Genomic DNA, 26,756 nt, shown 5'->3' with positions numbered 1-26,756 from the left:
AGCTAGAACTGTGCTGATATACGCCTACCTGAAGCCAGGAGCCAGGAACTTCTTCCTGGTCTCCCACAAGGGTGCAGGGGCCCAAGCACTTGGGCCATCTTCTACTGCTTTCCCAGGCCATAGCAGAGTGCTGGATAGGAAGTGGAGCAGCCGAGTCTAGAACCAGCACCCATATGGGATGCTGGTACTGCAGGCGGTGGCTTTACTGACTGTGCCACAGCGCCACGGGTCATGTGAAGTTTGTATATCTGTTTTTTTGTTTGTTTGTTTGTTTTACAGGCAGAGTGGACAGTGAGAGAGAGAGACAGAGAGAAAGGTCTTCCTTTGCCATTGGTTCACCCTCCAATGGCCGCCACGGCCAGCACGCTGCGGTCGGCGCACCGCGCTGATCCAATGGCAGGAGCCAGGTGCTTCTCCTGGTCTTACATGGGGTGCAGGGCTCAAGCACTTGGGCCATCCTCCACTGCACTTCCTGGCCACAGCAGAGGGCTGGCCTGGAAGAGGGGCAACCGGGACAGAATCTGGCGCCCCGACCGGGACTAGAACCCGGTGTGCCGGCGCCGCAAGGCGGAGGATTAGCCTAGTGAGCCACGGCGCTGGCCTGTATATCTGTTTATGCCATAGTGGATGATACCTAGTTTACAAGGTAGATAGCATATTAACAGACAATTGGGATTTTCTAGATACTGTCTTAATTTTTTTAGGTTCCCAGTTTCTGATTTTCTCTATCCTTGATTTATTTTTTTAATTTTTTTGTTATCAAATTTTGTCTCCCCATCAGAAAGCACAATTAAAATTTTAAATTTATTTTCATTTTATTTGAAAGGCAGAGAGAAACACACACACACACATACACACACAGATGAGAGAGAGAGAGAGAGTGAGGGGGAGAGAGAGAGAGATTCCAACTGTTGATTCACTCCTCAGATGCCCACAACACCAGAGTTGGGCCAGGTTGAAGCCAGGAGCATCAAACTCAATGTGGGTCTCTCATGTAAAACTCCATTGGGTCTCTCACGTGGATGATAGGGGCCAAAGTACTTGAGCCATCATCTGCTACCTCCCACGGTGTGCATTAGCAGGAAGCTGGAATTGGAAGTAAAACTGAAACTCAAACCCAGGCACTCTTATATGGGATGTGGATACCCACACAGTATCATAACCAACCTACCAAATGCCCACCCCTACCCTTGTTTTCTTGTGACATCTCTGAGTATGTCTGCCAGTACTAATTTCTAACTCTATTACCCATAAAGCACTGTACTGAAAATTTTATTCTCAATAAATATCAAAATATTCTTCCTTTGACATTTTGTGTCTGTAAACAGAAGCTTTCAATCATAGTCATGTCTGCCTGAATTTTGTCCTGATTTTTACTATCTCCATGCAGGCTTATTCCAAGAAAATTCTCAAAAACATCTCTTACCTACTTTGCTTCATTCTAATTCCCACAACTACCATCATGTTTCAGGTCCTTATTCCTGTATTTGAACTTCACAAATGTCTCCTAATCAGTATGCTTGCTTTTATCTTCTTTCCAAAACACCTCTGTTACATTAGTTTTTCTAAAGACTTATTGTTATTCAAAATATTTTAGAAACTTCCCAGTGACTATAGAATAAAGTTCTCACCTTTAGTAGGATATTAAAAATACACTTCCATTTTAAGCATTTTGATTTCATGTCTGATCTCAACTCTAGCCTCTTTTTCTCATGCTTTCCTGGACTAGTCCATCTTTTAACAGGGATGAATTTCTACAGCAGTTTTTCATAGCAATCCCTTGGTAATTTTTCCAAACCATTTCTAGATTTATCTTTCTATCTTTTATGTTTTTCCTGCCACTAAATTTTACCAGGGTAGTATTTGTGTTTTATAGATATTTGAATCCTTTATAATCTCCAGCACTAAATAGGATATTTATGGATAAAAGAGAGTGGAACTTAAGGCAACAGTTTCTAGACTTTTTTTTTATGACAATGGTATAAAATAATCAATGTTTTCAAATACATTTCAATACTATCTAAAGTATGCATATTAGGGTTACTTTCTAAAGCACTAGTATTGCGTTTTCATGGCTATCCTGTAGGGTTAGGTTATATATTCCCATTTAAACAACTATGTGCTCTCCAAAAAACCATTCAATCAAGGATGTGCAGAACCAGATCTCCTGCCTACTTGTATGTTCTTTCTATTTTACTCTCTGACCCCTCAGAAATGCTTTTTTATTTAACCAGGTTTAGGTCTCTATGAAGGCCACTTAGTAATCACATGGACTGTGTTCATTATTTTCTCTAAAGTGACCTTGCTCCTTTGGTTCTCTATTGGCAGAACAACGTTCCTATACCTCATGAATTAAAGCAAATCCTAAAAAGACTCCTTACTTTCTTACTTCATTCTCTTGTGTTTTTCCATTACCTGTTTCACTTTATTCTTTCACACAAAATAAAAATGCAAAGTATACTTGGGTTGTTTCAATATTGTCCCAAGTATGTGTAGGGTTGACTCCCTATTAAAACTCACAGAAAGCCTCATTTGTTTGACTAAACTCAGGATTGGGATTTGGGGAATTATGATAATTGTGGCTCATCTTATGATCCTAGACCAAATACTTTATTTTTCTTTGCTGTATTTGCTCCATTAACGGAAGGTAAGGTTGATTGTGTGTAACCAAAAGGTTGATTGCAAAGGATAGTAAATGTTGCATGCAAGTTGTGAGCATAAAGCTGTATATGAAATCTAAAGTATAGGCATCTCAACTGCCATGGGGAAATAGAGATTTTAGATCTTCTTCCCAGGAGTTCAGCAATGAATGCAATTTCCAGATACATTTTCCACACAAATAATATTACGCTTTTTTTTTAAAGATTTATTTTTTTGAAAGGCAGAGTGACACACACAGAGTGAGATATGTATCTTCCATCTGCTGATTCACTCCCTAAGTGACTGCAATGGTGAGGGCTGGGCTAGGTCAAAAACAGGAGCCTAGAATTCCATTTCAGTCTCCCAAATGGGTGAAAGAGGGCCAAGTTTTTGGGCTATCTTCTGCCTTCTCAGGCTCATTAGCAGAGAGCTGGATTGGAAGTGAAAACAACCGGAACTTGAATCAGCGTTCATATGGGATGCTAGTGTCACTACATTACAACAATGGCTGGCCCCATATTATACATTTTAAATAAACAAAGCATATTTCAGTATCTCAGAAATATTGATGATGATGATGATGATGGAGAAGGGGAAGAAGAAAGAAAAGGAGGAGAAGGAGGAGGAGGAGGAAGAGGAGAAGAAGGAGAAGAAAAAGGAGGAGGAGGAGGAAGAGGAGGAGGAAATTGTGGTTATCTTTTGTTAAGAATTAAAAGTGTACTGGTTGGGCCGGCGCCGCAGCTCACTAGGCTAATCCTCCGCCTTGCGGCGCCAGCACACCGGGTTCTAGTCCCGGTCGGGGTGCCGGATTCTGTCCTGGTTGCCCCTCTTCCAGGCCAGCTCTCTGCTGTGGCCCGGGAGTGCAGTGGAGGATGGCCCAAGTGCTTGGGCCTGCACCCCATGTGAGACCAGGAGAAGTACCTGGCTCCTGCCATCTGATCGGCGCGGTGCGCCGGCCACAGCACGCTGGCCGCGGCAGCCATTGGAGGGTGAACCAATGGCAAAGGAAGACCTTTCTCTCTGTCTCTCTCTCTCTCTCACTATCCACTCTGCCTGTAAAAAAAAAAAAAAAAAAAAAGTGTACTGGTTTCTGGGATTTGTTATCAAACTCACAACTTTACAAAGGTTCCATGACATATATAATCTTATGTATCTTATGAAGGTAGAGAAAAAGAATTGAGGTTCAATCAGGATAAGTGGATTGTATAAAGTCACAAAGGCAGTGGGAGGCAGGACCAATCCTCCTCTGATCCTTGGAGTTTGTAACCAGTATGCTGCGCCACCACCACTGACCAAGGGCCTGGGCCTTCATCAGTGAACTGGGAAGTGAAAGCTCTTCTTGTTTTCTTGGTGCTACTTTGACTCACGGTGACTAATTTGACTTGTTAAGCTAATGATATTATAAGGGAATATCAGTTAGAAAACAGCTGCAGATTTTAGCTTGCTTAATTTTGGTTTAAGTATGTGATCTTCTGCTCTCTTTGCTGGTTCTTTTTCCCTCCCCTCCCTCCCTCCCTCCTCTATGGTTTCAGTGTGCCCCTCAATGCAACTGTGTTGACCCTGTAAGAACAGGTGGAACCTGTAAGAGATGACCGCTCATAAGGACTCTGCCTCCTGAATGGATTGTTACTCATATGGAAGCGGGTTGGTTACCTGAAGAATTACTTATTATAAAAGTAGTCTCTCTCTCTCTCTCTCTCTCTCTCTCTCTCTCTCTCTTTCTCTTTCTCCCCCTCTTATGTGTTCTAACCTGTGGTTCCTTCCTCCATGTTATGTTATAGCAAGAAGGCCCTCACCAGGTGTGGCCCTATAATTTTGGATTTCCCAGCCACAGAATAATGAGCCAAATAAATTACATTGTTTATAATTTAGTCTGTGACCATCTGTTATAGTAGCAGAAAATAGTCTAAGACTCCTTATCCCATCCATCCCTACCTTCCTCTGTTTCTTCCTTCCATCTTTCCAATTTAGATTTTGACTTCAACTCTAATACAATAAGGATTTACGAAATTACTGTTTATTTCTAACACCAAATATCCATTACATTGTAGCAATATTTATGGTTTTCTTGACATGTCACGTAATGTGATATAGTAACAATACCTTCTATTTATTGAATACAATGCTGCTAATATCAGAACATCTCTCCAAGTAGTTGTTGATTTTTTTTTAACTTAAAGTATTTTAACAACATAATATGGCATCTACTTTGTTCTTACAGCAAGCCCTAACTTTTATTCCCTGGTTGTTATGGCCTACAGAATTCACCCAGAGGTATTTATATGTTCATTATATATTTATTGGCCTCCTCTCTCATAGAAGAATCAAGATGTTTGATCTTTATGAGATCCCACCAACCCATTCATTCATTCCATAACTAAACACTGGGCACAGGAGTGAACAAAACAAATGAAATACTCTTCATGGGATTTATCCAATGCATGTGTTCTAGTCATGTTCAACAATCATTTAATAGGTTTAAGATTGGATAGATTTTTTTCTCCTGTGCACATAGGACTCTGGTGGATTTGGTGAGAAAATTTAGATTGAGGTTTTACATTAGTTATCATACAGATATTTTCAGTTTGTTACTCTTTTCTAGTTTTCTCCTTGGATAATTTTGATTCACCTGAATTGTTCACTTTATCTTTTTCTACTCCTTTTGGTTTCTTCAATGATCTCAACACTTCCTCCGTAATTCTTCCTCCCCACTCCCACACTTCAATACTCTCAAAAGCCCTGTCATGTTTCATTCTGTAGATGAGGAAGTTAAGATTCAACAAAGTTAAGTAACTTCCTCAGGTCACATAGCTAGTAAGTAGTAGACCTGAGATTTTGACTCAGTTCTATCTGACTTCAAAAGCTGAATTAGCAACCACACTTTAGTCTTCTACTCTTTTAAAACTTTCTTCTATGCATATGCCATTAAGCACTTAACCACATGGTGTTATGACTTCTCTGAGCTACGCTGTGGCTCTGAGCATAGTCAAAACTTGGGCCTATAATCACAGCTGTGATGAAGCCTGTATCATTCCTGGTGCTACTTTCAGCACATCATAGGTCAGACCCTCGGGAAAATTTAGTGTTTTTTATGCCATTCAGTGTCTAGAGGAAAACCAGTCATTTTTACTGGGAAATCTTTTGACATTCAGCCTCTCTTAGTTTGTACCACGTCCCACACTACTCAGCAGAAATCTTGCTCCGTAAATAAATCTGGACATATGCACGGCTGTTTATAATCATTATTAACTGAGATATCTGAGGAAGTCCTTTTTAGCACTTGTGAGTGATGCAACCTGTCAGTATCTCTGGTCACAAACCTTTTCACCAAGAACGGATGATTAAGAACGTTATCTTCTTTGAGAGCTGTTCTGAATTTTGACATTTTTCTATTCCTACCTGAGCTGAGAGCAGTGGTAATTGATGTGACCTCCCAAGTAAACACAGTAGGTCCTTTTAAATAAAGATACTGGATCAAAGCGCACAGTAAGATTGCATGGTTAGGAAGTAGGGAAGGAATCACTAAATGGAAGAGTGAAGAGCAGCGTGGCAGAATGGAAAGAGCACTACATGAGATTCACACTACTTGTTTCCCTTTAACAAGTTAACAAATTTTCAGGGTCTGAATTTTGTAATTTATGAAATTGGTTATGTTATACTATCCAGTGACTGTACATCAGAATTACATCAAGAGTTTTAAAATCAGATTCCCGTTCGCCCGGCAAGATGGCGGAATAGGAAGGGAGCACACTGATAGTCTGGGGAGAGATAGTTTAATAAAAGTGGAGATACTGCAGGTTCAAGGAAGAGTAGGGGAGGAAACAGCAGAAGAAACTCTTCCGGAACGCGTGACTCACAGCGGACCTGCGTGGACAGCGTGGGAGCCCACAGTTTGGGACATCAGCGGCAGACTCAACACACCAGCGCTGGAACGCGAGGTGAGCCGAACCTCAATAGCCCGAGACACCGGCAGGCAAGCGGAGAGAGGAGACTAGAGGGAACGACCCCCCGGGGGGGGGGAAGTTCACAAGGCTAACTGGAAGAGAGAGAGAGAGAGAGAGAGAAAAAAAAGGGTGACTAGTACGGACACGGGTTTCTCTCTCTCCGCTCACCTCTCAAGGGCGAGCAAGACAAAGAGCAGGCGCCATCTTGGACATACGTCATAAGCAGAGCGACCTCAGGTCTGCACCGGCCCTGAGCCTAGCAGAAAAACCTGACTCTGGGCGGGGCGAATTAACAGGAGATTAGGAGCTAGTAAATTTGTGGTGCTACTGAACTGAGACTGTGAAAAAAGAGACGGTGGGGGAGAGAACTCACGGAATTCACGTGAGCACTCTCCAGAGACGCTACAATTCCGTAACTTTGGCAACCCAGTGGGAGGCTGAAGGAGAATTTGAGCCCACTCTGAGGGCCGAACAGATTCCCTGTGGGGATCTTGGGAAAGAGCTTCCGATCTCTGGCTCCTGTGGGTATATCATTTGCCTGCTAACTACCTCCAACTTCATTCAGCTGTGCGGAATTACTTCCCTTTTGAATCAAAAAAAAAAAAAAAAAAAAAAAGAAAGAGAGAGAGAGAGATTTACCACGCCTAACCTGGGAGTGTCACCTTTGGCACACCAAACAGAGCTCTCAGGCCACACCCATCTCAAGCCCTAAGGCTCCATCAAAAACAGATAGTCCACTTAATCTAGAGTCATAGTATAACAAGAAAAAGCACCACAGTGAAGAAACCAAATATCTCCAATATGCCAAATAACAAACGCAAAAACCGAGGTAATAAAAACAAGGAAGTCACCATGACGCCCTCAAATGAAAAAGACACCCCAATTCAAGATTATGAAGATGATGACATAGAAGAAATGCAAGAAGCAGATCTCAAAAAATTGATAAGAACATTAAGAAGTTCTCAAAAACAAATTCTTGAACTACACAAATCCTTAATGGACAAGATAGAAAATCTCTCTCGTGAAAATGAAATATTAAGGAGGAATCAAAATGAAACGAAACAACTAGTACAACAGGAAACTGTGATAGTGACTGAAGTGAAGAATTCAATAGATCAAATGAAAAACACAATAGAGAGCCTTACAAACAGAATGGGTGAAGCAGAAGAGAGAATATCGGACTTAGAAGACAGAGAACAGGAAAGGATACAGTCAGACCAAAGAAAAGAAGAGGAAATTAGAAATCTGAAACATATTGTCGGGAATCTTCAGGATACTATTAAAAAACCCAACATTCGGGTTCTAGGAGTTCCTGAAGGCATGGAGAGGGAGAAAGGATTAGAAGGCCTTTTTAGTGAGATATTAGCAGAAAATTTCCCAGGTTTGGAGAAGGACAGAGAAATCCTAGTACAGGAAGCCCACAGAACCCCTAATAAACACGACCAAAAGAGATCCTCACCACGACACGTTGTAATTAAACTCTCCACAGTGAAACATAAAGAAAAGATCCTAAAATGTGCAAGAGAGAAACGTCAGATTACTCTCAGAGGATCTCCAATTAGACTCACAGCTGACTTCTCATCAGAAACTCTAAAAGCTAGGAGGGAATGGCGAGATATAGCCCAGGTACTAAGAGAGAACAACTGCCAGCCCAGAATATTATATCCTGCAAAGCTATCATTTGTGAATGAAGGTGAAATAAAGACTTTTCATTGCAAACAGAAATTGAAAGAATTTGTTGCCACTCGTCCAGCCCTGCAAAAGATGCTTAAAGATGTGTTACACACAGAAACACAGAAACACGGTCATCAATATGAAAGAAGGTAAAGGAAGGAAACCAAGGAAGGAAACCTCACAGCAAAAGATCACAGGGAATTCAAAGCATATATTAGAACTTATCTTTGGCAAATGGCAGGGCAAAGTTACCACTTATCATTAGTCACTTTGAACGTGAATGGCCTGAACTGTCCAGTTAAAAGACACCAATTGGCTGATTGGGTTAAGGAACAAAACCCATCTATATGCTGCTTACAAGAAACACATCTTTCCAACAAAGATCCATACAGACTGAAAGTGAAAGGCTGGAAAAAGATATACCATGCCAACAGAAATGAAAAAAGAGCGGGCGTAGCCATCTTAATATCGGACAACATAAACTTTACCACAAAAACTGTTAAGAGAGACAAAGAGGGACACTATATCATGATTAAGGGATCAATTCAACAGGAAGATATAACAATTATCAATGTATATGCACCTAACTACAGGGCACCAGTTTATCTAAAAGATTTATTAACGGACTTAAAGGGAGACTTAGACCCCAATACAGTAGTACTGGGGGACTTCAATACTCCACTCTCAGAAATAGACAGATCATCCGGTCAGAAGATCAACAAGGATACAGTAGATTTAAACGACACTATAGCCCAAATGGATCTAACAGATATATACAGAACTTTCAATCCTACAGCTAAAGATTTTACATTCTTCTCAGCAGTACATGGAAGCTTCTCTAGGATTGACCACATACTAGGCCATAAAGCAAGTCTGAGCAAATTCAAAAGAATTAGAATCATACCATGCAGCTTCTCAGACCATAAAGGAATGAAGTTGGAAATTAGTAACTCAGGAATCCCTAGAGCATACGCAAACACATGGAGATTGAACACCATGCTCCTGAATGAACAATGGGTCATAGAAGAAATCAAAAGAGAAATCAAAAACTTTCTGGAAGTAAATGAGGATAACAGCACAACATACCAAAACTTATGGGACACAGCAAAAGCAGTGTTAAGAGGAAAGTTTATATCAATAGGTGCCTACATCAAGAAATTGGAAAGACACCAAATAGATGAGCTTTCAATTCACCTCAAGGAACTAGAAAACCTACAGCAAATCAGACCCAAATCTAGTAGGAGAAGAGAAATCATTAAAATCAGAGAAGAAATCAACAGGATTGAATCAAGAAAAACATTACAAAAAATCAGCCAAACGAAGAGCTGGTTTTTTGAAAAAATAAACAAAATTGACACCCCATTGGCCCAACTAACTAAAAAAAGAAGAGAAAAGACCCAAATCAATAAAATCAGAGATGAAAAAGGAAATGTAACAACAGACACCACAGAAATAAAAAGAATCATCAGAAATTACTACAAGGACTTGTATGCCAGCAAACAGGGAAACCTATCAGAAATGGATAGATTCCTGGACACATGCAACCTGCATAAATTGAACCAGGAAGACATCGAAAACCTAAACAGACCCATAACTGAGACAGAAATTGAAACAGTAATAAAGGCCCTCCCAACAAAGAAAAGCCCAGGACCAGATGGATTCACTGCTGAATTCTACCAGACGTTTAAAGAAGAACTAACTCCAATTCTTCTCAAACTATTCAGAACAATCGAAGAAGAGGGAGTCCTCCCAAATTCTTTCTATGAAGCCAGCATCACCTTAATTCCTAAGCCAGAGAAAGATGCAGCACTGAAAGAGAATTACAGACCAATATCCCTGATGAACATAGATGCAAAAATCCTCAATAAAATTCTCGCCAATAGAATGCAACAACACATCAGAAAGATCATCCACCCAGACCAAGTGGGATTTATCCCTGGTATGCAGGGATGGTTTAATGTGCGCAAGACAATCAATGTGATACACCACATTAACAGACTGCAGAAGAAAAACCATATGATTATCTCAATAGATGCCGAGAAAGCATTTGATAAAATACAACACCCGTTCATGATGAAAACTCTAAGCAAACTGGGTTTGGAAGGAACATTCCTCAATACAATCAAAGCAATCTATGAAAAACCCACAGCCAACATCCTATTGAATAGGGAAAAGTTGGAAGCATTTCCACTGAAATCTGGAACCAGACAGGGATGCCCACTCTCACCACTGCTATTCAATATAGTTCTGGAAGTTCTAGCCAGAGCTATTAGGCAAGAAAAAGTAATTAAAGGGATACAAATTGGGAAGGAAGAACTCAAACTATCCCTCTTTGCAGATGACATGATTCTTTATTTAGGGGACCCAAAGAACTCTACTAAGAGACTATTGGAACTCATAGAAGAGTTTGGCAAAGTAGCAGGGTATAAAATCAATGCACAAAAATCAACAGCCTTTGTATACACAGACAATGCCATGGCTGAGGAAGAACTTCTAAGATCAATCCCATTCACAATAGCTACAAAAACAATCAAATACCTTGGAATAAACTTAACCAAAGACGTTAAAGATCTCTACGATGAAAATTACAAAACCTTAAAGAAAGAAATAGAAGAGGATACCAAGAAATGGAAAAATCTTCCATGCTCATGGATTGGAAGAATCAATATCATCAAAATGTCCATTCTCCCAAAAGCAATTTACAGATTCAATGCAATACCAATCAAGATACCGAAGACCTTCTTCTCAGATCTGGAAAAAATGGTGCTGAAATTTATATGGAGGCACAAGAGACCTCGAATAGCTAAAGCAATCTTGTACAACAAAAACAAAGCCGGAGGCATCACAATACCAGATTTCAGGACATACTACAGGGCAGTTGTAATTAAAACAGCATGGTACTGGTACAGAAACAGAAGGATAGACCAATGGAACAGAATTGAAACACCAGAAATCAACCCAAACATCTACAGCCAACTTATATTTGATCAAGGATCTAAAACTAATTCCTGGAGCAAGGACAGTCTATTCAATAAATGGTGCTGGGAAAATTGGATTTCCACGTGCAGAAGCATGAAGCAAGACCCCTACCTTACACCTTACACAAAAATCCACTCAACATGGATTAAAGACCTAAATCTACGACCTGACACCATCAAGTTACTAGAGAACATTGGAGAAACCCTTCAAGATATTGGCACAGGCAAAGACTTTCTGGAAAAGACCCGGGAGGCACAGGCAGTCAAAGCCAAAATCAACTATTGGGATTGCATCAAATTGAGAAGTTTCTGTGCTGCAAAAGAAACAGTCAGGAGAGTGAAGAGACAACCGACAGAATGGGAAAAAATATTTGCAAACTATGCAACAGATAAAGGGTTAATAACCAGAATCTACAAAGAGATCAAGAAACTCCACAAAAACAAAACCAACAACCCACTTAAGAGATGGGCCAAGGACCTCAATAGACATTTTTCAAAAGAGGAAATCCAAATGGCCAACAGGCACATGAAAAAATGTTCAAGGTCATTAGCAATCAGGGAAATGCAAATCAAAACCACAATGAGGTTTCACCTCACCCCGGTTAGAATGGCTCACATTCAGAAATCTACCAACAACAGATGCTGGCGAGGATGTGGGGAAAAAGGGACACTAACCCACTGTTGGTGGGAATGCAAGCTGGTCAAGCCACTATGGAAGTCAGTCTGGAGATTCCTCAGAAACCTGAAGATAACCCTACCGTTCGACCCAGCCATCCCACTCCTTGGAATTTACCCAAAGGAATTTAAATTGGCAAACAAAAAAGCGGTCTGCACCCTAATGTTTATTGCAGCTCAATTCACAATAGCTAAGACCTGGAACCAACCTAAATGCCCATCAACGATAGACTGGATAAAGAAATTATGGGATATGTACTCTTTAGAATACTATACCGCAGTAAGAAACAACGAAATCCAGTCATTTGCAACAAAATGGAGGAATCTGGAACACATCATGCTGAGCGAAATAAGCCAGTCCCAAAGGGACAAATACCATATGTTCTCCCTGATCGGTGACGACTGACTGAACACCAAGAGGGAAACCTGTTGGAGTGAGGTGGACACTATGGGAAATGGTGGCTTGATCAGCATAGCCCTGACTGTTAATGAACAACTTAATACATTATCCCTCTTAGTAGTTTTTTTTATCTGTTCTACTTAATATGACTGGTTTAGATCTGTAATTGATGCACAGTTATTCTTAAGTGTTGAAAATTAACTGAAATGTGATCCCTGTTGAACATGGTGGTGGGAATGGGAGAGGGAAGAGATGTATAATTTGGGACATGCTCAGGCTGACTTGCCCCAAGTGGTGGAGTTGGAAGCATACCAGGGGATTCCAATTCAATCCCATCGAGGTGGCATGTACCAATGCCATCTCACTGTTCCAGGTGATCAGTTTCAGTTCACAGTTGGTCATGGTGAAGGGACTGGGAGTCAAAGGGAACACATAGACAAGTCTAGTACCTGCTAACGCTAACCGATGGAGTAAATAAAGGGGAGAGTGATCCAACATGGGAAGTGAGATACTCAGCAGACTCATAGAATGGCAGATGTCCTAAATAGCACTCTGGCCTCAGAATCAGCCCTAAAGGCATTCGGAGCTGGCTGAAAAGCTCATGAGAGTATTTTAGGCATGGAAAGCCAAGACACTCTGGCAAAAGATCTCTGCGAGTGAGATCCCAGTGGAAAGAACAGGTCATCAAAGAAGGAGGTACCTTTCTCTGAAGGGAGGAGAGAACCTCCACTTTGACTATGACCTTGTCTAAACAAGATAAGAGTCGGAGAACTCAGAGGGCTTACATAGCCTTGGAAACTCATGACTGGAGCATAGGGAGATTACTGATGCCATAGACAGGAGTGTCAATTGGTAAAGTCAACAACAGGAGTCACTGTGCACTTACTCCTCATGTAGGATCTCTATCCTTAATGTGCTGTACATTGAGATTTAATGCTATAACGAGTACTCAAACAATATATTTCACTTTGTGTTTCTATGGGGGTGCAAACTGTTGAAATCCTTACTTAATGCATACTAAACTGATCCTCTGTTAAAAAAAAAAAAAAAAAAAAAAAAAAGAAGTTATCAATTCCCAACTTGACTCTCACTGGGATTAAACATGACAATAGGTCTGCTCTGATTTCATCATCATTTAAAAAAATCATCTATTATTTTTCACTTTATGTTTCTGTGTGGGAGCAAACTGTTGAAATCCATACTTAATGTATACTAAGCTGATCTTCTGTATATTAAGATAATCGAAAATGAATCATGATGTGAATGGAAGGGGAGAGGGAGTGGGAAAGGGGAGGGTTGTGGGTGGGAGGGACGGTATGGGGGGGAAGCCATTGTAATCCATAAGTCGTACTTTGGAAAATTATATGCATTAAATAAAAGTTTAAAAAAAAAATCTTAAAAAAAAAATAAAAAAAATAAAAATAAAATCAGATTCCCAGTTCTCAAAGATTCTGCTTTAGAAGAGCTGAGATTGGACTGGAAATCTCTATTTGAATCAATTGCCAAGGTGATACTATTGCAGACTAAATTAGAGAAGACATTGTAAGGAAATAATTCAATGATGTCAATATTCTCTGCTTACGTGGACTACTGGGGACTCTTTAAGCCTTTTTCTTCTTTTCCTTTAGGATCTCTCTCACAAGAAGAAGGCTACCACCCCAGCTGCGAGCCTTCTCACTCGAGGTTCATGTTGAAGCCAGCAGTGTCCTTGGATCCTAGTTCAAAGACAAAGAGAGTGAACCAGGGAGCAGGGAGCCATTGGTGGAGGGGCTGGCCTGAAGGAAGTGAAGTGTTTCAGCCAGAATGTACTGACGCACAACCGGGAAACCACAAGCCTGGTGAGAACCTTTCCAAGCCTGAGCCCTGTGATCAAAGGAGGTACAGGAAACAGCTCTGCCAAGAGTCCTTTCTGCTGTTGGCTGGAACCCTGAGCTTCTGAGCTCTCTGAGTCCACTCCCGCGGCAGATGCTGTCGCCCAAGGAGCCATCCCTAAAGCTTTTTCTTGCTTTGTTCTGAGTTGTCCCTACTGTGCATGGGAGTGAGTTGCTGTCTCTTTTTCTTCTTGCTGCTTTATTTTGGCAGAATTTGCCACTCAATGGCTCATAATGAGTTTTCAGAAACCATTGATTACTGGATTTTTCACCCTTTGTCAATTCGCCATTGTCTAGTGTTCAAGGCCTGTATACAACCATCAACTTTCTGATCTCTTATGAATTCCTAGATCACCTGATTTGCAAGTCTAGGGATAGCCTGGATTACAGCAGGAAAGAGAATTGGCGTTTCCTTCATCATTTGCATCCCAGTCATTATCGCTTCTCCAAGGCTAGTCTTCCTTTCATTGACTACTCTCACCCCTAAGTATGGACTCAACTAGAAATTGCATTCAAATTTATGTCACAGATATAAATCATGTCTGGATACAAGGTCAAAATAATTTTGTTCCTGTGGATTCTCTCTCTTTCCTCAGCCAGAGTAACTCCAGTTGCCATGAAATAAATCACATCATCATAGGCAGATCCAGCTAATAGCTGAGATTAGCTGGATCATTGAACCACGTCCTGAGAACTCAGTAACAGAGAAATTGGACTGACCATGGGGCATTTCAAACTGATTGCTTAGTAATGGGATGTTTTTCCTGGAAAGACAACAGAATGATTCTGAACTGTTGATTCTGTCATGGGTACAGGCTCCATGCACAGGAATCCAAAGCAAGTGTGATAAAATTCTCATCTGGCCTTTTTGCTTTCTGCCCCACATTGCATGTCTCTTTTTATTCTGTAAAGTCAGATTAGATGACTCATCAGCATTGCTCATGTGGCATAAAATCTATAATCTTAATTTACTTTGTAACAAAATCTCACCAAGTATGAGTAAGCCGACAACCTTTTTGAGACGATGTCAGGAGTCTTAGCTTGGGTTTCAATTATTTTAGGAAACATGAAAGACCCAGTGATGAGAGGCTGCACGCCCTCTGCAAAGTTGTCAGAGATCAAGATTTCAGAGACTAAACACACAAACCGAGAAGCAATAATCAAGTGTATTTTGAGTTATTTCTCTCCCGGGACATTGATGCGAAGTAAGAGACTTTGCAAATACGTTGTGTTGCAGTGCATTTTGGGATATGACTTTTTTTGGAAAGTGCTAACTTGTACTCTGCTGACACCAAGCACTGAAAATAAAACCTTTCTCCCCCACTCCCCACTTCTTCACTTTTGGCTTAGCTTTTCCTACCAAAACATACTTCAAAAGGCTTCTTTATAGAAAGAATGTTTCAAAAATATAATATTTCCATCTGTTATTTCAATAATACATGCTCTGGGACTCTCTTTATGAACCATTTTCATTTCTTTGCTCTCATTTGGATGTATAAATATTTGATTCTAAAGCCCTGAGGAGTACTCAGCCAATCAGGTTGTTGAATTGTGAACATTCCTAACCCTATAATTTTGTCTGTAACAGGCACCTCCCGCTGTGGAACTAACTGCTAAGGGATTACTGCAATGTAATCCTCCGACTGCTCCATCTCAAGGCTCCTCTGAAGTAGAGGGAAGGAAGCAGTTTTAATTTTGATAAAATAAACTTTATTTTGTAACTTTATTATTTATTTTTCTTTCTCCTTTCAACACTTCATAATAGACAGATCTGGTAATTTGAGGTCAGTCTCGTGGGCTGAGATATCCCCAGGCCACCTCCACACTCTCATAGATTTTTTTAAAGTAGTCACACAGAATTCGGTCCTGTCATTCCAAACTTTGGAAACTGAATTTCTTGTACTTTTCATGAGCTGAACCACACCATATGCCGATGCTTATTAGAAAGTGCATTCCTTATGGGTGACAACAGAACATGCTTGGACATTATTATGCTACACATATATGCTGGGAATGTCAAAGCATGTGGAAAATTCTAAGTTACACTTCTTGCTAAATTTTGATCATCAGGCATCTATTTCTGCAGTTATTAAAACAATTGCATTTAAAGTTAAAACATGAATTTCACAGGAACACTCTCTTTGATATAAACTGAAACATGTTCCTGGGAATAAAGGATTTTTATGGATGAAATCTAATATTTTTTGAATCAAGCCCAAAGAGGCATTTTGCTGTGTGTGAAGAATAAAGTAAAAATTCCATTAATAAAATTTTATGGCTGGAAGAGTAGGAAAAATATCTTTTCCAGGATAAAAATATTTTCCTCTTCTTAAATTAAAAAGTATAGATATTCACTTAAAACTAAACCTAGTTATTATACCAAGAATAGCCAAAATATTATAGAAACAATATAGAAAATATTGCAGAGTTTTTATTTATCTACAACGTTCACCAAGAAATTAGGTTTTAGGTTTGTACTCAATAAATCTGACTTCAAAAATTGGATACATTTTAAAAAATAATTTTTGATGATATTGGAGAGCTATAACATAGTTAGAAATGGAGAGTTCAAGGTTCCCAAATTAACATAGAAACAAAGAAATGAGTGTGACCTTTGGTGTTGCTTTTCCCATACAGGTATGTTTCAATTTAAAACCAGCCAGGAAATTAAAAAACTGAGGACTGATTTTAGCAGTCCTGTAGGACTAAGGGGACGAAAATTTGACACCGGCGTCTGTAAATCTATTAGGGAGAGATAAACAACCAGGGTTTCAATTGATTCCTGAAAGACTGTCAATTAAGAGTAAACATGAACAGAAGCAGAAATAAATTCTCATGTCTGTTTAATTCCTAATTAAATTCAAAGGAACTTCCTAAGTTAATAATCCACCAAAAGCTATGTTAAGGGCTTTGTGGAGAGAACTTAATCAAAAGCCTCAGATTATCCCTAAAATATTTCATATACAATATTAGCTTTTAATAAGATACTACTAGAAATTCCCAGAGACATGACTAAATGATCAAAAGTGAAGGAAAAACTGTTAGATATTGCCGGCGCCGCGGCTCACTAGGCTAATCCTCTGTCTGCGGCGCCGGCACACTGGGTTCTAGTCCCGGTCGGGGCGCCGGATTCTGTCCTGGTTGCCCCTCTTCCAGGCCAGTTCTCTGCTGTGGCCCCGGGGGTGCAGTGGAGGATGGCCCAAGTGCTTGGGCCCTGCACCCCATGGGAGACCAGGAGAAGCACCTGGCTCCTGCCTTCGGATCAGCTCGGTGCGCCAGCCGCGGCGGCCATTGGAGGGTGAACCAATGGCAAAAGCAATACCTTTCTCTCTGTCTCTCTCTCTCACTGTCCACTGTCCATTCTGCCTGTCAAAAAAAAAAAAAGTACAGATATAAAGAAAAATCATTTACTATGAGGTTATAAGACATGGACCCTTAATAACTATGATTGCTACAATTTTTATTTTAATAGTAATAGAAGGGAACGTGAAGAGTTTTGACAGAGAACTAGAATTAATAAAAATAATTCATTGGAATTCTAGAATAAAATATGAAATAACTGAATTTTAAAAACCAAGGAGTGGATTTAAGACCCAATTAAACATGGCCAGAGATGAAAGTAGTGAATCGGATGATACATTAGCAAGAAATAGTCATAATAATAAAGAGAAACAAAATAAAGGACAGCACAGAGGATACAAGACATCCAGAACAAAATGAATGTCCATCAGACATGTAATTACATTCTTAGAAAAAGAAAAAGAGGACAAATGAGGCAGAAACAACATCTAAAGCAATTTAAACAGTTTCAAAAACTGCTGAAAAATAGCAAGACATACATTAAAGGAGTGATATGAATTCCAAGCACAAAATGAAGAAAATTACATCATAACAAAGAGCATGATAATAAAGGTAAAGAAAATCCAAGTAAAGAAAAAATAAAAGCTGGCAGATTTTAAAAATTATTATCATTATTTCAAAGAAGAAACTATAATAGAAAATAACTTCCCAGTAGAAATGAGGTAAGCCAGTATGTAAAGGAAGATCGTACTGAAATACCTGAAAGAAAAGAATTTGTCTCCTCAAACTATGTACCTGTATAAATATCTTCAAAAATTAAGGAAAAATAAAATGGAAAATCCAATGATAGGAGATGAATGATATTTGATGGAAGCATGGAGATGTAGAAAGAAATAAAGAGCCATTAAAATAGAATACAAAGAAACTGGAAAAATATTAAAATAAAACTAAATAATAATAATAATGTCTTGTGGGATTAATGTATAGAATCAAAATACTTGGCTTCAGAAGCACAACAAATGGGTGGAAATAAGAGTTAAATTCTTAAGCTACATGCTTCTACAGGAAATTATAAAGGCACTAATTTATATAAACATTTCAGAAATTTATAAATCAATATTTTATAAATCATAGATGTTACATTTTGTAAATTCTAGACTAATTACTAAAAATAATGGACATGTATAGATAACAAAATAAAATCAAATAGTAAATAATAGGATTATATTAAGATGTATAGTAATAACACTAAATATAAATGGACTAAATATTTTATCTAGAAGACTAAAATCATCAGACTTGTGTTAAATATACACATAGCTGAATGCTGATTATGAGATACACTTTAAGTATAAACAAGATTACATACTACATAACAAGCTGTATTAACACCATACAAAGAAGACGTTAAAGAGATGAGAATTATAATAGGTACAATGGGAATTTTGAAATGACAATATACCAGAAAGATAAAATATTAAATTTCTATCTAAAAATATCATCTTCTTTCAAGCCAGTAAAAAGGAACTGGTAGGTTTTAAATACACAGAAAAGATAAGGAAATGGAAATGTTAATTGCTTGTTATGATTAGTTCACACTGCATACATGTGTTGAAGTATTGCACTGTACCCATAAAAATATAATTGCATTGCATGTTATTCCAAAATTGAAAAAATAATTTAATAAAAACAAAAATATTGGTTTTAAAAAAATCACATCTTGAAGCCAGTGCTGTGGTACAGTGGGTTAAAGCCCCAGCCTGTAGCACCAACATCCCATATGGGCACTGGTTCATGTCCTGGCTCTTCCACTTCACATCCAGCTCTCTGCTGTGGCCTGAGAGCAGTAGAAGATGGCCCCAAGTCCTTGGGCCCCTGCACCCAGAGGAAGTTCCTGGCTTCAGATCAGCTCAGCTCTGGCCATTTCGTTTATTTAGGGAGTGAACCAGCAGATGGAAGAGATCTCTCTCTGGCACTACTTCTCTCTGTAACTGTTTTCAAATACATGAAATAAATTTAAAAAAATCACATCTCCATTTTTAATGCATATCAAGCAATGTTCCATGACCCTCAAATTTAGAGCATTTGTGAATGTTTTCCTCAAATAGGACTTCTTTAGGAAATGTCATGCTGCTACTTCTAAATATTGAACAAATTACTTTTTAAAGATCTATTTTAATAAAATACAAGTATAATTTATATGAGCAGAATTGACATTGAGATTTGATTATTGTTTATCATCCTTGTTTTTAAATAGTCTTTTTTTTCCTTACTATTCATTGAATTCTTCATATTGTGGAGGGTTAAGCCTATGGTTGTAAAATAAACTGAAAGTATGTCTTTGTAAAAATTAAAAGAAAGAGGGGCTGGCACCATGGCTTACTTGGTTAATCCTCCACCTGCGGCCCCAGCATCCCATATGGACGCCAGGTTCTAGTCCCAGTTGCTCCTCTTCCAGTCCAGCTCTCTGCTGTGGCCCGAGAAGGCAGTGGAAGATGGCCCAAGTACTTGGGCGCCTGCACCTGCATGGGAGAGCAGGAGGAAGCACCTGCCTCCTGGCTTCAGATTGGCACAGTGCGCTGGCTGTAGCAGCCATCTGGGGGGTGAACTAACAGAAGGAAGACCTTTCTCTCTGTCTCTCTCTCTCTCTCACTGTCTAACTTTGTCAAAATAAAAAATGATTAAAATAAAGAATAAGAAATGAAGGAGGAGAGAGGGTGAGAATATTGGCAAGAGGGAGAATAGGGTGGGAAGGATCACTATGCTCCTAAACCTGTATATATGAAATACATGAAATTTTTTTCACATTATACAACTAAAAATTATTTAAAACACTTTGAAGCTGTTAAAAACTAATTAAAAATTAAAATACTAAATTATATAAAAACAAAATTGATTTATTTGAAAGCCTGTTACAAAGAGGCAGAGAGAGAAAGAGAGAAATCTTCCATCCTGTGGTTATCTCCACAAATGGCTGAAATGGACAAGGCTGGGTCAGACCAAAGCCAGGAGCCAGGAGCTTCTTCCTGGCCTCCCACGTGGGTAAAGGGGCCCTAGCAGTTAGGGATAATATGTCTGCTTTCCCAGACATATTAGCAGGGAGCTGGATCAGAAGTAGAGCAGCTGGGACTTGAACCCATACCCATATGGGTTGCTGGCACTGCAGGTGGTGGCTCAATTTTCTGTGCCAAAGAAAGGATCCCTTGAACAAATTCTTTTAAGTTACTTTCACTGACTCTCCATGATTTCTCTAAAGCATATTCACTGTGTTCACAGCTTAGCAAAGTCTGTAGCTAGTTGGATGCTCTAGTGTGTCTGTGTACCTCACACCTACAGATTAAGTTATGCTCATCAAGACTAAATTGTTTTTTAACTTGTTAATACTGTATGTACTATTTTATATAATTTAAGAAGTGTATAAAGTGATGAAAGATATGCTGTGGAAATCACTAGTTCTGTGAGTGCTTTGCAAAGGATTGATAAATATAAATGGCTAAAAGATTGTTTTACATTAGAAAACATTGGGACAGAGAAGACAGAAAACGCATCCAACTCTAAAATTTGCTTACAAGTTATTTCACACTGTCTTTAAATTCTCCCTCCACCTGAGGGGAATCAAAAATTAAAATCCTAGAGAATACTTGTATACTTTGTGTGTGTGGTTAATAAAAGGGAAAAAATTGGATATTCCAATCAGTGGCTACTAATTCAAAATAAAACCTTGCTCTTCCATCTGGAAATTGACAAATGAATAGAGTTTAATGTTTTAACTTAAAGTATGCACATTTTAGTCTAGGACAGCCACACCAAAGTACCACAGACTGAGTGGCTGAATCAACAAGACTTTCTAACAGTTCTGGAGACCAGAAGTCAGAGTGTTGGTAAGGTGAGATTCCTCTGAGGTCTGTCTCCTTGGCTTGTAAATGGCTATTTTCTCTTCCCTGTGTCCTCATGTGGTCTTCCTTCTGTGTGTGTCTGTATCCTAATATCTTTTTATAAGAACACCAGTCATATTGGATTAAAGCCCACACTAACAACCTCATTTTAACTTAATTGCCTCTTTACAGATCCTGTCTCTAAAGACAGTCATATTCTGAGGTATTTGGGGTCAAGACTTCACCATATGCATTTGCAGTGGGGCATAATTTAGCCTCTAACAATGTGTAAGGTGTGATTTTTTTTTTCTTTATTTCATACTTCTACCAATTTTGTGACTTGGCAGCCTGTTAGTCCCCATCTGGAGGTAAGTGAGCAACACAGTGGACTCTGCCATCAAAATATTTGCTCTGCCATTTAGTAACTGTATCTTGGCAAAGTTAGATAGCTTCCCTGTGCTTATTAAGTTTCTTTATCTATAATAGTACCTAACTCCATAGGTTATTGAGGAGAACTAAACTTGCAAATACATGTAAAGCATGGCATATCCTGAATGAAATTTTATTTCTCAAATATGCCAACCATAAGCATTTTGTAACATTGTGCTCATAAAATGTTCCGTGGTGGCTTATGGAGATGATAGACTGGTGATCTCTGTGAATTATTTATTTGCATGAGTTTATGTGAGTTTAGGCTCTTTGCAAATGAGGCCAAGAGATGTGTTATGGGTAAAGGAAAAAAATCGGGGTGGACAACAATGGCCAGGACAATAGCATGATGTCTTCCTTTCCACTTGGTCTCATGCACTGGTTTCTTTCTCTTTCTTTCTTCCTCCTTTTCTTTCTTCCTCCCTCCCTCCCTCCCTCCCTCCCTTCCTTTTCTTTCTTCTTTCCTCCCTCCCTCCCTCCCTCCCTCCCTTTTCTTTCTTCCTTCCTTCCTTTCTTTCTTTCTTTCTTTCTTTCTTTCTTTCTTTCTTTCTTTCTTTCTTTCTTTCTTTCTTTCTTTCTTTCTTTCTTTCCCTCCTTCCTTCCTCCCTCTCTCCCTTCCTTCCTTCCTTCCTTCCTTCCTTCCTTCCTTCCTTCCTTCCTTCTTCCTTTTCTTCCTTTTTTTTTTTGGAAGAGAGGCTTTAGGGACCAAAGCTGTAGGATGTGACCCACAAAGATTTGTGGAAACTTATGTACAAACAGAACGCTGTGGAGCCCCCAAACAAAAAACAACCCAGAACAGAAAAGAACTCTCTGTGTCACTTATCTTGCAATGTAAGTTCTCACACTCTGAGGCTCAAAATGTCCACCAGCAGATACTGCTTTGCCTGGCAGGGCAGGGCACTTGTGGGACTGGCAGCCACAGAATGCCCGGAAAAGGAGGTTGCCAAGATGTGTGAGCCTACCTATCCTTTGCATAGAAGAGCCTCTTTCAGGGTCTAATAGAGATAACTTGGTGAAATTGTGAGGTTTGAGGTACCCACGAGCAGAAAGAGACAAATTCTTATGAAACAGAACTTTTAAATGCTGGTTACAATCATTTGGGTTACAATAAGAACTTTTTTCTGTTAGCTTCCTGGTTGTCCCCTTGATAATTTTTTTTATATCCACATAATGGAGAAATGTGACCTCATAATTTTGATGAATGTTGACTTCAGAATTTTCTTGAAAAACTGTGTATGTGGAAATGTTTTGTAGGGGAAGCTATGCACTCCCAACAGACCTTTTAGGTGGGAAAGATAATTACTTGCTTGGTGAGGGCACTTATCTTTCAAACCTCTTGGGATTCCTTCATCTGCACTGCACTTTTTGAGGGGAGCTTTGACCCAAAACTGGAACTTACAAAGGTCCTAGCCCTAGTCTGCACTTTAGCAATTCTGAAGGAAAATTCCAGGTTTTCAGAGTTGCAACTGACTTCATATGTGGCTTTGTTGTAACATCAATTTAGTGTGACTGAAAACAAGCCAAATGTCCATAATAACCAAATGGATAAATACATTGCCATCTACATACATAGTGGAGTTCTAAATAGCAATGATAGTAGTCAATCTACAGTTAATGTGCATCACCAGGGATGTAATGTTGAATGGAAGAACAAGGGTATGCATTTCAAAAACAGGCTGAAATTACACTTTGTCTTTCAGGAGATGCTGAGCTGCCTGCAAGTCAGTGACAGATTCATAGCACGAATAAAAGTGTTGTCATTTTATGAAACCCAGGATACCTCTCGATTTAAAAGCTTGTTGCCGTTTTGGAAATATGTCACATATCCTGAAAATTCAGTGTGAATTTAATCATCATAGGTGGGACCATCAAGGACCAGTCATAAATGGTTAAAACTAATGCAGAAGTATGAAGTAAGACTGCTACCTTGCACCTTACACAAAATCCATTAAATCTATGTCCAGACATGATCAAATTATTAGAGAACATTGGGGAAACCCTGAAAGGCATTGGTACAGGAAAAGAGTTCCTGGAAAAGATCCCAGAGGCACAGGCAGTCAAAGCCAAAATTAAATGAGATTACATCAAATTGAGAAGCTTCTGTACTGCAAAAGAAACACTCAGCAAAGTAAAAAGGCAATTGGCAGAATGGGTGTAATTATTTATAAACTATATATCTGATAAAGGATTAATAACCAGAATATATGAAGAGATCAAGAAACTCTACAACAACAAATGAACAACCCAGTGAAGAAATGGGCAAAGGACTTAAACATACATTTTTCAAAAGAGGAAATCCAAATGTCCAACAGACATATGAAAAAATATTCAGGATCACAAGCCATAAGGGAAATGTAAATCAAAACCACCATGAGGTTTCACCTCATGCCAGTTATAATGGCTTTCATGCAGAAATCAACAAAAAACAAATGTTGGTGAGGATGTGGAGAAAACATACCCTAATCCACTGTTGCTAGGAATGTAAACTTGTAAAGCTACTATGGAAGACAGTATGGAGATGCCTCAGAAATCTCAATATAGACCTACCATATAACCCAGCCATCCCACTCCTGGGAATTTACCCAAGGGAAATGAAATCAGATATGAAAGGATGATCTGTACCCCCATGTTAAGAAATTATGGGATATGTACACCATGGAATACTACAAAGTGGTTAAAAAAACATGAAATCTGGTCATTTGCAACAAAATGGGTGAATCTGGAAAACATCATACTTAGTGAAATAAACCAGTTCCAAAGAGACAAATATCATATGTTTTCCCTGACCTGTGATTACTAATAAAGCATGTAAAAGGCAATCCATAGAAGTGAAATTGACACTTTGAGAAACAATGACTTTGAATAGCTCTTGTATTGACTGTTGAGGAACAGTTTTTAATTTTTTTCATACCATTTGATGAATTCTTTACTTAACTTAGAGTTAACCATATGTGTATAAAGTTAATTGAAAACAGATCTTAGTAAAACATAAGAGTGGTAATAAGAGGTAGGAGGAGGAGGGGTGGGAGTGTGGGTGAGAGGGCAGGCACAGTTGGAAGAATCACCTTGTTCCTAAAGCTGTAATTATGAAGTGTATGAAGTTTGTAACTATAAAGATTTCTAGTTCTGCATACATTCTTACAGACTTACTCCTAAGTGTACAGTTTAAAAACTTGTCATGGGACCCCTAATCCCTGTAAGCTGGGTGGTAAAAATAGCACCTTAAGTGTTAAAGTGATCATATGGATAGGATTAAGTGTCTGACAATAACAATAGATAGAATTAAAAAGGAGTGAATGCTCCAACATGGAAGCAGGCCATACAGCAGACTCATAGTATGACAATAGCTTTAAGTAGCACTCTGACCTCAGAATCAGCCCTTCAGGCATTCTGGTCTGGCTGAATAGCTCATGAGAGCATCTCCGGCATGGAAAGCCAAGACACTGTGGCAAAAATTTTCCTACATGAAGGACCTTTGTGGGTGAGACCCCAGTGGAAAGAAGTAGTCATTTAAGAAAGGTGTATTCTTCTCTGCAGCGAGGAGAGAACTTCTACTTCACTTATGGCCCTATCTAAATACTGACAGAATTTGTCAATTCAAAAGCCTTCCATAGCCTAGGCAGCTCATGTCAAGAGTCTCAGGTAATCCCTGACATCATACACAAAGGTGTTAATTGTTAAATTAACAATAGAAATCACTGTGCACTAACTTCCCATGAAGGACCTCTGTTCTCAACAGTTGTATTATGAGTGTTTATTGTAAAAAAACTTGTTCTCAAAAATTGATTTGGTTTTAGTATATAAAGTGGAGGATATTCTTATGTCTCGTAAGTTTTAGTTATACTTAAGTGTCCAACTCCATTGCTTGTTTTCTTAGGTGCTTCTTTAATGATAAAACTTGTTCTTAAGGACTTTCTTTTAATGTATTAAGTGGAGAATGTTCTTGTGTCTCATAAGTTATAGTTATGTCTAATTTCTCACAAAAATTGAATCGTTCTTGGTTGCTTCTTTAAAGTTAATTAAGTTTCTAAAAAAAGAATTGAAATTAACTTTTAGATGTAATGACTTTAAACAGCCCTTGTCTCAACTGTTGAGGAACAGTTTGTGTGTGTGTGTATGTGTGTGTGTATGCAAATTGTTGAACTGGCCCGGTGCTGTGGCTCAATAGGTTAATCCTCCACCTGCGGTGCCAGCACCCCAGTTCTAGTCCCAGTCGGGGCACTGGATTCTGTCCCAGTTGCTCCTCTTCCATTCCAACTCTCTGCTATGGCCCCGGAGTGCAGTGGAGGATGGCCCAAGCGCTTGGGCCCTGCACCCGCAAGGGAGACCAGGAGAAACACCTGGTTCCTGGCTACAGATCAGTGTGGTGTGCTGGCCACAGCGCGCCGGCCGCAGTGGCCATTGAGGGGTACTCTGCCTGTCAAAAAAAAAAGTAAAAAAAAATTGTTGAACTGTTTTCTTAGTATAGAGTTGGTTTTCTGTGTTAATTGAAAATGGATCTCAGTGGAGAATGGGACTAGGAATTGGAAAGGGAGGAAGAGGTGTAATGGCAGTGGGGGTGGAAGTGTGGGTATGGTGGGAAGAATCACTATATTCCTAAAGTTTTACTTATGAAATGCATGCAGTTTGTATTCATTAAATAAAAGTTTTTTTTTTTGGAAAAAAGTATTTATCTATTAAAAAAGAGTATTATATCTATAAAGAGATACCATTAAGAGGTTGAAAAGAAAAGCCACAGAAGAAACAGATATTAACAAAACATAAACCCGTTAAAAGACTCAGGTGCAGGATAAAGACCCCCTACCAATCAATAAGCAAAAGACTTGACAATATAATTATAATGGACAATATGTTTGAACAGTCACATCCCACAAAAAGTGATTCAAAAGCCAATGAAGTTTTCAAAAGTTGCTCAAACTCATTAGTTCTTCAGGAAATTACACATAAAGCTCCAATGTGAACCTACTACA

The 26,756-nt window shown here is 39.1% G+C and overlaps 1 long non-coding RNA gene across 2 annotated transcripts in view; it reads left to right on the top strand.

Moving 5' to 3' along the window:
- LOC108177645 (uncharacterized) overlaps nucleotides 1-24,548 on the top strand; it is a 96,337-nt gene extending 71,789 nt beyond the window's left edge. The window contains exons 1-3 of one of the 2 annotated variants that reach the window (XR_011390316.1): nucleotides 4,170-4,284; nucleotides 13,940-14,149; nucleotides 23,487-24,075. This is a non-coding gene — a long non-coding RNA (uncharacterized lncRNA). Of the gene's footprint in view, nucleotides 1-4,169; nucleotides 4,285-13,939; nucleotides 14,150-23,486 lie in introns of those variants that run through there. The other variant, XR_001794388.3, reaches the window with a different exon arrangement.
- The last annotated feature ends 2,208 nt before the right edge of the window (nucleotides 24,549-26,756 follow it).

The sequence above is a fragment of the Oryctolagus cuniculus genome, chromosome 7, assembly GCF_964237555.1.
Source record: "Oryctolagus cuniculus chromosome 7, mOryCun1.1, whole genome shotgun sequence".
NCBI classification, from domain to species: Eukaryota; Metazoa; Chordata; class Mammalia; order Lagomorpha; family Leporidae; genus Oryctolagus; species Oryctolagus cuniculus.
The sequence above is the reverse complement of the archived record's forward strand: the minus strand, read 5'-3'. Positions and strand labels throughout refer to the sequence as shown.